Below are 11,047 nucleotides of genomic sequence, written 5' to 3'. Positions count from 1 at the left end.
GAGATATCACTTTGCTGACAAAGTCTGTATAGTCAAACAATGGTTTTTCCAGTAGTCATGTATGGATGTAGATTTGGACCATAAAGAAGGCTGAGCCCTGTAGAATTTTTGCTTTCGAATGTGGTGCTGGACAAGACTCTTGCGAGTCCCTTGGACTGCAAGGAGATCAAACCAGTCAATCCTAAAGGAAATCAACCCTGAGTTTTCATTGGAAGGACTGATGCTGAAGCTGAAATTGCAATACTTTGGGCACCTGATGCAAAGAGCTGACTTATTTGAGAAGACTCTCATGCTGGGAAGGATTGAAGGCAGGAATAGAATGGGGTGACAGAGGATGAGATGGTTGGATGGCATCACTGATACAATGGACATGAGTTTGAGCAAACTCCAGGAGATAGGGAAGGGCAGGGAAGCCTAGCATGCTGCAATTCATGGGGTCTCAAGGATTCAGACATGACTTAGTGACTGAACAACAACAATTTTTTAAAAAGACAAAGAATTTAAATAGACATTTCTCTAGAGAAGTTATGCAAGTGGCCAATAAGCACATGAAAAAACATTAAACACTGTTACTCATAAGGGCATATAAATCCAATCCCAATTGAATATTAATTTATACCCACTAGGATAAATATAATTTTTTAAAAATATAAGATTGTGATTTGGTTTGAGAATATGGAGAAATTGGAACTCTTTAACAACCCTCATGAGGGAGGAAAGGGTCCCCGCTCTGCTGCAAACAGTTTTGCTGTTCCCTCAAAATATATTAAAGCATTATCTCTACATTTCTTTTACTATAATAAAGCTTTAAATGAGCAGTGGGCCCCTTAGTCAATGTCTGCTTTTTGTTAGTGGGAGATGGAAAGTAGTGGAAAGCCATCATCAGACTTAGACTAACTTAAACTAGAAATGGATAGCCTAGGTTGAGGAAAGCAGTCCCATCTAGCACTTGAATATCACTCAACTACGTTTTGGCTTATTTATGAAACAGAAAGAAAATAACATGTAAATTTTTCCCCAAGCTTCAGAAGTCCTATGCTATCTTTGAATAGATTTTTCAACTAATTCAATTATAGAACTTAAGTTCTAATTAATTATTTAACTCATTAAGGTTCTTATTGTTTAACATTTGTGGTCATAACATTAACCTTAAATGCTTATTAGAATTCAACTTCCTAGTCCCTTTTTCTTGGAGAATTTGATTCAATAGGATAGAAAGGAGCCAAAGAGTTTGTACTTTTGGTAAATACCAAATGATTTCAAAATAGTTCAAATTTTCATCTTTGAAAATATTGAAAATATATTTGATTATAGTTACCAAAAGTATGCATATATCCTAACCCCTTATTGAAAGAAAGGATATTTTAATAAAAATAACACCATTATTAACATTTTTTTCCTTTTTTTTTCATTTATTTTTATCAGTTGGAGGCTAATTACCTTACAATATTGTAGTGGTTTTTGCCATACATTGACATGAATCAGCCATGGATTTACATGTGTTTCCCATCCCGATCACCCCTCCCACCTCCCCATTATTAACATTTTAATGAGTGAAATATTTACTATTTTAAATTACACTAGCTTTTATGTTATCAAGCATGCAAATGACATTAGTTTTTCAAACTACCACTGAATAAATTGAACACAAAGAATGAAAATCCTGAAATCATAAAAAATTAATTTTGGAAAGAATCTGAATGCTCTATATTCTATCAATAGCTCTTGTTTCATAGAATTGACCTGGTCAGCTTCTGATTGAGAAGACTCTAATTGCCTGTAGAATGCACCACAAAATGTAATTACAATAAAAACCAAATTATGAGTTGCTTCATCAATATTCACATTCACCAAAATATTGAAAATAAATATCGGTATCATTATTCCTATAAAGAAAGAGAGGAAACAATTAGAGTTTTAAGGAAGAAATAAAGTACATTACACTTAAAAAAATTAAAAAGGATATTAATGGAAAAACTGGTGAAATCCAAACAAATTCTGTAGATTAGTTAATAGTGATAAACCAAAGTTAATTTGTTACTTTTGACACATGAGCCAGATTTCCATAAGGAGTTAATCTTAGGAGAAACTGGATAAAGGATACAAAAACTTGGTACTATCTTTGAAATTTCTCTGTAAATCTAAAATTACCCCACCATAAATTTTTATTTAAAAAGGAATATTTTAAACTGCCAGTATAGTATCACTGAGAAAATTACACTCAATGCTGTGAGTTCTACCGTAGCTTGTACAGATTGGAGTCATTTCTGTGGTACAGAAATGTAGATAATATGCATGCAGAATAGAGTTTGGATGTTAAACACAAAAACTCCAAAAATCTTTTCAATAAGGAGGATTTGAAAGTGGAACAAGATAGAGTGGCAGTGTTCCACTTGCAGAAGCAACTGGACTCTGCTTGCTCCTAGGGCCTGGCACATGTCCTGTCCCCATCTGGGCCCACCTGACTCTTCCTGTGTTCTCAGTCCTGATCCAGGTTTGGGACCCACCCAGATCTGAGAGAGGAGAGATTGGAGACTATCTCAGCAGTCTTCCAGAAACACATGCCTCTTTGGGGATTAAATGTGCAAAGATTTTGTGAGAGGAAATACCCCATGAGAGGAAATGAGGCAGGAGGTAGAAAGGCTGGCTGAACCTTTAGACTGCAGACTCCCTCAAAGGAAGGAGGCAGAAAGGGAGATTAGATAGAGGTGCTCTAGAATGCCCTGCTCTCCAGGGAAGCTTTGGAGGCTGTCATCGTGGCTCAGAAGGTAAAGCATCTGCCTGCACTGTAGGAGACCCGAGTTTGATTCCTTGGTCGGAAAGGTCCCCTGGAGAAGGGAATGGCAACCACTCCAGTATTGTCTGGAAAATTGCATGGATAGAGGAACCTGGCAGGCTACAGTTCATGGGATCTCAAAGGGTTGGACACGACTGAGTGACTAACACACACACACAGTTTTTGAGACATAGTCAACCTTGACAGGAGTCCTTTTCTAACATGAATGGGCTGATTATGATAAATTTCTGAATTCAGTGGTCTGTTTGGTTCTTGAACAATTATGCTCCCTTCAGCTAAATCTGCAAGGGTCAATCACATGGCCACCACAGAGAGCTATCATTCTGCATCTGGGCTCTGGAATTACATTATATTGGTTGTTAGTCTGCCATTAGTAACTCATAATTAAGTTAAATTAATTGTTTACACATTTGCACAGTATCAATCAAAGTTATTGATAGCTCAAACACAAAATTACTTTCAGAAACAAGAACTTCAGGGAAAGAAACAACAGTGGCCCCTAATATTTTACAATGAACTTACAGTTATTTTCTATATACATATATTGTGCCTTGGTACAATCAGCAACACAGATTTACCATCATCTTGTGATGATTTCTTCATACCTTGGAAGACCAAACATTTACTATTGTGTACGTACATCTTTTCAATGCAGAAAGTACATTCATTGCTGTAGGTTTTTCCATCACTTGCACAGATTGGATCATATTCTCTGGTGCAAACTTCTGTATACAGTTGACAGTCTGGCTGTTAAATGTAGAGAACATAAAATTCATCAGGCAATGGAAGTCTGAGTAAAATTTGTTTAATCTTGATATTAAGTGCCATGCATGAAAACTGGGAATATATTTTATATTTAGGTTTTTTAAAAAATTATTTATTTATTTTTAGCCTTGCTGGGTCTTTGTTGCTATGTGGGCTTTCTCTAGTTGTGGTGAGCAAGGACTGCTCTAGCTGCAGTTCGTGGGCTTCTGACTGTAGGGCTTCTCTTGTTGCAGCGCATGGACTCTAGGACACGTGGGCTTCAGTAGTTGTGGTTCCCAGGCTCTAGAACACAGGCTCAATAGTTATGGAATGCAGGCTTAGTTGCTCTGTGGTATGTGGGATTTTTCCTGTTCAGGGATCGAACCTGTGTCTCCTGAATTGGCAGACAGATTCTTTACCACTGGGTTACCAGGGAAGCAACCTATGTTATAGTTTTAAAAACTACTATCTATAACACTAGAACTTATAAAACTAACACATATCCCATTTAAAAGTAAAATATTATTGTTTTCATAAACTTGCTATAATTTTTTTAAAGAGGTCATATAACTGGCTAAATGTGTTTTTTTAATTTTGTGACCATCATCTTCACTTCCCTTTCGAACTCAAGAAGAAATCATGAAATTAGATTGTTCTTTTTCTCATTCCCTTTCTTGATAATTCCAACTAAATCTATGGTGTTTGTGCATGTGTGTGTATGTGTGTGTGTGTATATCTATATCTATCTATCTATCTATATAGATATACAGAAGATACAAATGCAGTCTGTTTACTGTTGACAGTTTTGGTAATTGACATAATAAAAAATACTGTGTATCTGCTTACATCATCTACTTTTTAAATGTGTGACTGTTTATTCAGATATTTAGAGCTATAGGCTTTTTTTCACCTTTATGTAATATCATACTATGTGGATCTGTAGAAATTTTCATCTTAAATATATATTTAGGTTGATTCTTTTTTTCCTTTGTTATGCTAAGATGAACACTACTACTCTAAACACCTTCAACCTTTCTCAGATGCTTGTATGAAGCAACATCTATGCCCATTAATTAAATTTTTGTGTAACAGGATATGCACATTTTTATGTTGTCTAGATAATGACAGATAGCTTTGTATGGCTAAGTTTCTATTTTTTGACCTTGGTGTAATACTGCTGCTGCTATTTCTGCTAAGTCACTTCAGTCATGTCCAACTCTATGCGACCCCATAGACGGCAGCCCACCAGGCTCCTCTGTCCCTGGGATTCTCCAGGCAAGAATACTGGAGTGGGTTGCCATTTCCTTCTCCGGTTGTAATACTATCTTTTTAGTTTTGGAAAGACCTCTCTGATGCACAATTTTTGATGAATTTTGCTGTTAAAATTTATAATATATGAAAGTTAATTGCTTATCTTTTTCAGCCCTCATCTGATTAACTTACCGGATATCTGAAATCACGTTCACAATAAATTTCTGCAACCAACACATAGGTAAAAAAAGAAAGTTAAAAATGAAGGAGGAGTGGGGGAAGGGGCATGGGAGGAGAGAGAGGGAAAGGAAGATGGAGAGGAGGAGAAAGAGAAGAGGAGGAGAAGAAAGAAATAGGAGTGGGGAGGGAGAAAAAGGAGGAAGAGGAGGAGAAAGGGAAGGGGGAGAGAAGAATCAATTTCAGTAAACAAGGCCCATATTTATTAGTAGCAGAAACATGTACACATTAAATATTAGAGACTCTACAACTAATGAAGCGAGACTTTCCTGTCATTAACAAAACAAAAATCATAAAACAATACCAAATTTGGAAATATTTTATTATTATTTATTATTCAATTATTAAAACTCTGTGAAAATTAACGTGACATATTTTTGAATTCCAAACAGCTTTCTTTGAAGGTATCATAAGGGATTCAGATTGGGTGATAAAAAAATCAGAATATCAAGCAACACCAGATCTAGAAAAGATCATTTCTCCCCCCAGGTTTGCCTTTAACAATCTGACCGCCAGAAAGAAAAAAACATAGGTCATGTTCAATAGTTGTAGACAAAGAAAGAGCAAAATTCTAGTGCCCACTGTAACCCACTCTACTCTGTCTCTACTTGTCCAAAACAGGAAATGGGAAAAAGCAACCCACTGATGCCTTTCAAAAGACATTTGTAATATGCCCTTTTTCACTTTATCAGTTTAAGATTTACAAGCCCAGTACAAAAACAACCTCCTTCATTCCTAGATTAGAGTTGTTTCCCACATTTTCTAACATATGTAAAATATTTCACCTTGCACTGGAAAATTCACTCACCGGAATAAAGAGGAAATACCAAGGCAATGATGAAAATAGCTTTGATCCATGGTCAGAAGAGAGACATTTTGTCAAGTCTGTGGAAGGAAACTTTGACATGTTTGTAACACAGAGACAAATTTCTATTTCTAGATGAAAGTTTCTTATGATATAGAAACCCCTCCAGCCCCACAGACTCCTAATTATAGTGGGCTATTCCCTTCTCTTCCCTTAACCCACAGAATCAGCATGACACATATGTGAACAGAAGGCCTTGTACAGACTTGCAAGAAATGCTAGAACAGGTCCTGTTTGTCCACTTCAGAGGGAACCAACCTTGGGCTCAGCCCACAAGGAGCCCGGCTGCATTTAAAGAAGTTCAGTTTTTCCTCAGAAAATAGAAACAGTTATTTTCAGGAAGGACTGATCTGGAGCGGTCCTCACGGCAGTGTGACACACCAGGGCAGCCTCCATAGCATCCCCACCTGACCTACCTGACACAGAGAAGGTGGTAGAAAGCAAGGACAGCAGCTCCAGGGACTGCGCCTGCTTCTATCTCCTTTTCTTTTCAGCCACTTCCCCCCACTGAGCTGTCTCCTTTATTGGGCTGTTGGTGAGGAGCCTTGTTGGGGGAAACAGATGGTCTCCAGCAGATAAGACTCTGAGGTTTTCTGTATTCTTTCTCACAAAGATCTCACACAGATCCTCTCTCTATAGGAGGCCTGGAACAATTTTATCTGATGAACCCAGAACTATGAGGAGAGGAGAAAGAAATACAAAAAATGATAGATCTTAAGATAGAGAAGAGATGTGGAAACTTTGCAGGCTACTGAGTTGGAGAGGACAAGAGAATCAAAGTCAGGAGAGTCTTGTGAACTATAATTAAACACATGCTGAGAGCCTCTATTTCACAACAGAGCATTGTAGACTCAAGATTTATTGTAAATTTAGACTCTCCTTAAAGTTTAAATTTAAACTTTTTATGTTGAGATAGTTGTAGATTTATTACATAGAGTTGTCAGAAATAAAAGAGGTTCTCCTGTATCTTTTAACAAGTCTCTCCCAGTGGGAATGTCTTATAGAATTACAGTACAAAGTCCCCACCAGGAATTGACATCAGCTGGAGACCTTTTATCAGTGTTGGTTATCAATACCAAGACTGTGAATCAATTGTTGAATATATGAGATCTGGGCAATGGTATGTTTGCAAAGCTCCCAGACGAGTATTGGGACAGTTTTGGAACCCTGAACTTAAACAATGTTATGTGTCAACTATATCTCAATAAAACCAGAGAAAATAAAAGAAGGCTCATTGGAGTGAGGTTGAGTCCACGTGGAGCAATGCCTTAAATTCTATATTAAATAAGGTAAGTGGGTGACATTGGAGGCTTTGAAGTAAGATAATATTTAATCAGTCATTGTCTCCCTAAATAATGTATCTCCTTCACTGATTTCTAGAAAAAGTTCTGGCAGTTGAAAGACTTGAATTCAAATTCAAATACTACCACTCAGTAACCATGACACACTACTTAGAATTTCTAATACAAAAATTCTTTATTTTAAATAGGGAACTGACACTTCCTGCCTCTTAGATGTCAGGGATAAAATATTAAGATAATCTGCCTACAGGTTTGGTGTAGATTTACATTTGCCACCAAAATCTAACTTGCCTTTTATAGCTGTGGAGAAAGGTAGGATTTAGAAAGGAAACTTTGAGTGTAGCAGTGTTCAGTTCCAACTTAATCGGAGAATACAAAATCTGATGAGTGCAGAAAGTACTCTATCATTATAGTACAGTCAATATTACTCTTACAGTAGCTATTTGAATTATTTACATAACTACAACCGGAAGTGTCTGCAGTACACCAGTCCTTCTGGTGCAGGACATTTGAGGAAAAGTAAACTGAAGTTTAGAATTGAAATGTCTTCAGGTTGCACACACTAGATCTCTCCTTTTATATATGTGCGTCAGCAGAGATCAAAAGCAGAAGAGACTGCCTATGAATCACAGCAGGCTACAATATTTTCATTTTTTACCTAGCCAGTAGAGGGAATGTTAGATGTGTGAATTAAAAGTTCCATGAAGATTAAAAAAGAACATATTACTCAACTTGACCCAGAGGTAAGAAAAATACTCTGTATTTAACATAATAAGGGTATTAAAAGAGAGAGAAAAATAGGAAATAAGAGCAATCTCTAGTCTCCCTGGTGTCACTGCCTCATATGTTGTGGGCAAAGTAACCCAGCACTTTGGGCAGTAACAAGAAAGAGCTACTGAATTTAACCTACACATGTAAAACAGCAACTAAGACGCACATGTGAACGTCCCCTGGTCACTGAACAAAGTGTGCTTTGTTTGGGGGATCTTTTGTTTTTTGGAAACTTTGTACTGTTAAAGAGAGAATAACAAAAGTCTCCGTTTACCAGTATTTCAAAGGAGACTGAAGTCTTCTAGTCTGTCTTTTGTCCTAGAAGAGACTCAAGTTATTGGGTGCCATATAGCATGCTTTAAAAGATACCTCAGGCTATGATCAATATAAATGTCTGGACAAGAACAAGTCTTATCTCATTTGTCCAGGACAAGAAAACCTAAAATATTATGAGAATATTTGTTCTGCATCAAGACATTGCAGTTTCTTCTAGGGAAAGTGAAAGTGAAAGTCGCTCAGTTGTGTCCGACTCTTTGCAACCCCATGGACTATACAGTCCATGGAATTCTGCAGGTTAGAATACTGGAGTGGGTGACCTTTCCCTTCTCCAGGGGATCTTCCCAACCCAGGGATCGAGCCCAGGTCTCTTTTAAGGAAATAATATTCTAAATGCAAAAATCATTTTACTAAACATAGTATGCCACCATTTTATGTTCAAGATTATACTTAAATTATGTCAGATATGACTTTAATAGCAAGCCAGAACTTTCCAACAGAGGTGACGATAGTATTTGCCTGCTGAATATTTTACACTCAGTTATAGGAATATCTAATCCAACAGCTGAATATTAATTATCAAAAGACCAAAAAGACCATAAAATAACATTTTTACTTTAAATACATTTGGGAGATAATTTTCCTTTAGGGACTCATAAATGCCTGCATATCTTTTTAATTGTATACAGTCACAACTCTGGGTTATCACATCCACTAAAAGTTATCCAGTGAAATTCAGATCTAGAGCTTATCATTCCTATTGTTCTAAATTGAAAAAAAAGAACAACTGCTTTTTTTTTTTTTTTAAACCAGAGGTAGATAATAGAACAGAACTGGGTTTAGATAATACAACTATTAAAAAGGATGACTGAATTTTGAAATTATTTCTTACGCTTATTAAATTATCATTTGTATACAGTATAACTCAACTTTCATAGTTGTATAGTTCTATAAATTTAGACAAGCTTATTGTAATTGTGTAAGCACCACCACAATAAAAATATAGGATATTTCTTGAACTCGCCCAATTTCCTTTCTGTTGTTTTGTAATCAATTCGTTCCCCTTCTCCTAGCATTTGGGGACCACTAATCAGATTTCTCTTTACTATATTTGATCAATTTTATGTCGAAATAGATTTAGATTCATGAAAGATGTAGAAACAATATAGTCAGGTCCTATTTTGTCTTACCAATCTTCCTCAGTGATAAAGTCTTACATAATCACAATCACAAAGAGGAAACGAGTAAATTGACATGGTATACTACTGTTAACTGAATTATGTACCTTATTTGGATTTCAACATTTGATAAATGAACTCTTAATTCTTTGATGCATAGTTCTATGGAAAGTGTTTCATGTACAGATTAATATAACTACTACCATATTCAGGATATAGAATGCAGTCATCACAAATGAGCTCCCCTTTGCTTCCCCTTGATGGGGAAACAGTGGAAACAGTGTCAGACTTTATTTTTTGGGGCTCCAAAGTCACTGCAGATAGTGATTGCAGCCATGAAATTAAAAGACGCTTGCTCCTTGGAAGGAAAGTTATGACCAACCTAGATAGCATATTAAAAAGCAGAGACATTACTTTGTCAACAAAGGTCCGTCTGGTCAAGGCTATGGTTTTTCTAGTGGTCATGTATGAATGTGAGATTTGGACTGTGAAGAAAGCTGAGTGCCAAAAAATTGATGCTTTTGAACTGTGGTGTTGGAGAAGACTCTTGAGAGTCCCTTGGACTGCAAGGAGATCCAACCAGTCCATCCTGAAGGAGATAAGTCCTGGGTGTTCATTGGAAGGACTGATGCTGAAGCTGAAACTCCAATACTTTGGCCACCTGATGCGAAGAGTTGACTCATTGGAAAAGACCCTGATGCTGGGAGGGATTGGGGGCAGGAGGAGAAGGGGACGACAGAGGATGAGATGGCTGGATGGCATCACTGACTCGATGGACATGAGTTTGAGTAAACTCTGGGAGTTGGTGATGGACAGGGAGGCCTGGCGTGCTGTGATTCACGGGGTCGCAAAGAGTCGGACACGACTGAGCGACTGAACTGACTGACTGCTTCCCCTTGATACTCTCTCTCACCAACCATAACCACTGCCATTCATTCCTTTTTTCTTCATCATTATAATTTGGCAATTTGGATAGTGATATATGAATAGAACCATAAAGTAAATAAGATTTTGAGGTTGAATTTTTACCTCCTGATTATAATGTAGCTGATCATAATGTGTCCACTTGGATTGGTGTATACATCTTTAGTCTGTTCCTCTTTATTTCTGGGTAATTTTTTTAAATTTTTATCTTATATCAGAGTATAGTTGATTAACAAACAGTGTTGTGATAGTTTCAGATGAACAGTGAAGGGACTCAACTGTACATATACTTGTAGCCATTCTCCCCCAAACTTCCCTCTCTGGGCAGTATTGTATTGTACAGATATACCATAATTTATCTGTTCTCCCATTGAAGGACATTTGAGTTGTTTCCCATTTGGGGATATTATTTTTAAAATGCTTTTAGGAAGATTCAGGCTCAGGATTTTGTATAAATCTAAGTTTTGCTTTTACAGGATAAATGTCTAGGAGTACAATTCTTGAGTCATATGGCAATTTTTAAAATCTGCCAAGCTGATTTTTGAAGTATGTATACACTGCACCTGGCAATACATGATAAACCAATTCTTCCTTATCCTTGACAGGATTGCCTACTGTTAGTATTGTTTATTCTTGCCAATCAAATAGGCATGCAGAGGTATCTCACTGTGGCTTTGATTTGCATTTTTCTCATGGTTAATGA

The 11,047-nt window shown here is 36.8% G+C and overlaps 1 long non-coding RNA gene across 2 annotated transcripts; it reads right to left on the bottom strand.

The window, feature by feature from the left end:
* Nucleotides 1-1,586: 1,586 nt before the first annotated feature.
* On the bottom strand, nucleotides 1,587-6,386 carry LOC133061435 (uncharacterized). 2 transcript variants are annotated; one of them, XR_009693983.1, is made up of 4 exons: nucleotides 6,311-6,386; nucleotides 5,838-5,914; nucleotides 4,985-5,016; nucleotides 1,587-3,544 (listed from the first exon to the last, which is right to left on the bottom strand). It is a non-coding gene; the product is annotated as an uncharacterized LOC133061435 (long non-coding RNA). The 2 variants fall into 2 exon arrangements; XR_009693984.1 differs by lacking the exon at nucleotides 4,985-5,016 and having other exon boundaries at nucleotides 1,587-1,886; nucleotides 3,438-3,544.
* Nucleotides 6,387-11,047: the final 4,661 nt, after the last annotated feature.

This window comes from Dama dama, chromosome 9, assembly GCF_033118175.1.
Source record: "Dama dama isolate Ldn47 chromosome 9, ASM3311817v1, whole genome shotgun sequence".
Classification (NCBI taxonomy): domain Eukaryota; kingdom Metazoa; phylum Chordata; class Mammalia; order Artiodactyla; family Cervidae; genus Dama; species Dama dama.
This window is presented reverse-complemented; position numbering and strand designations above follow the sequence as displayed.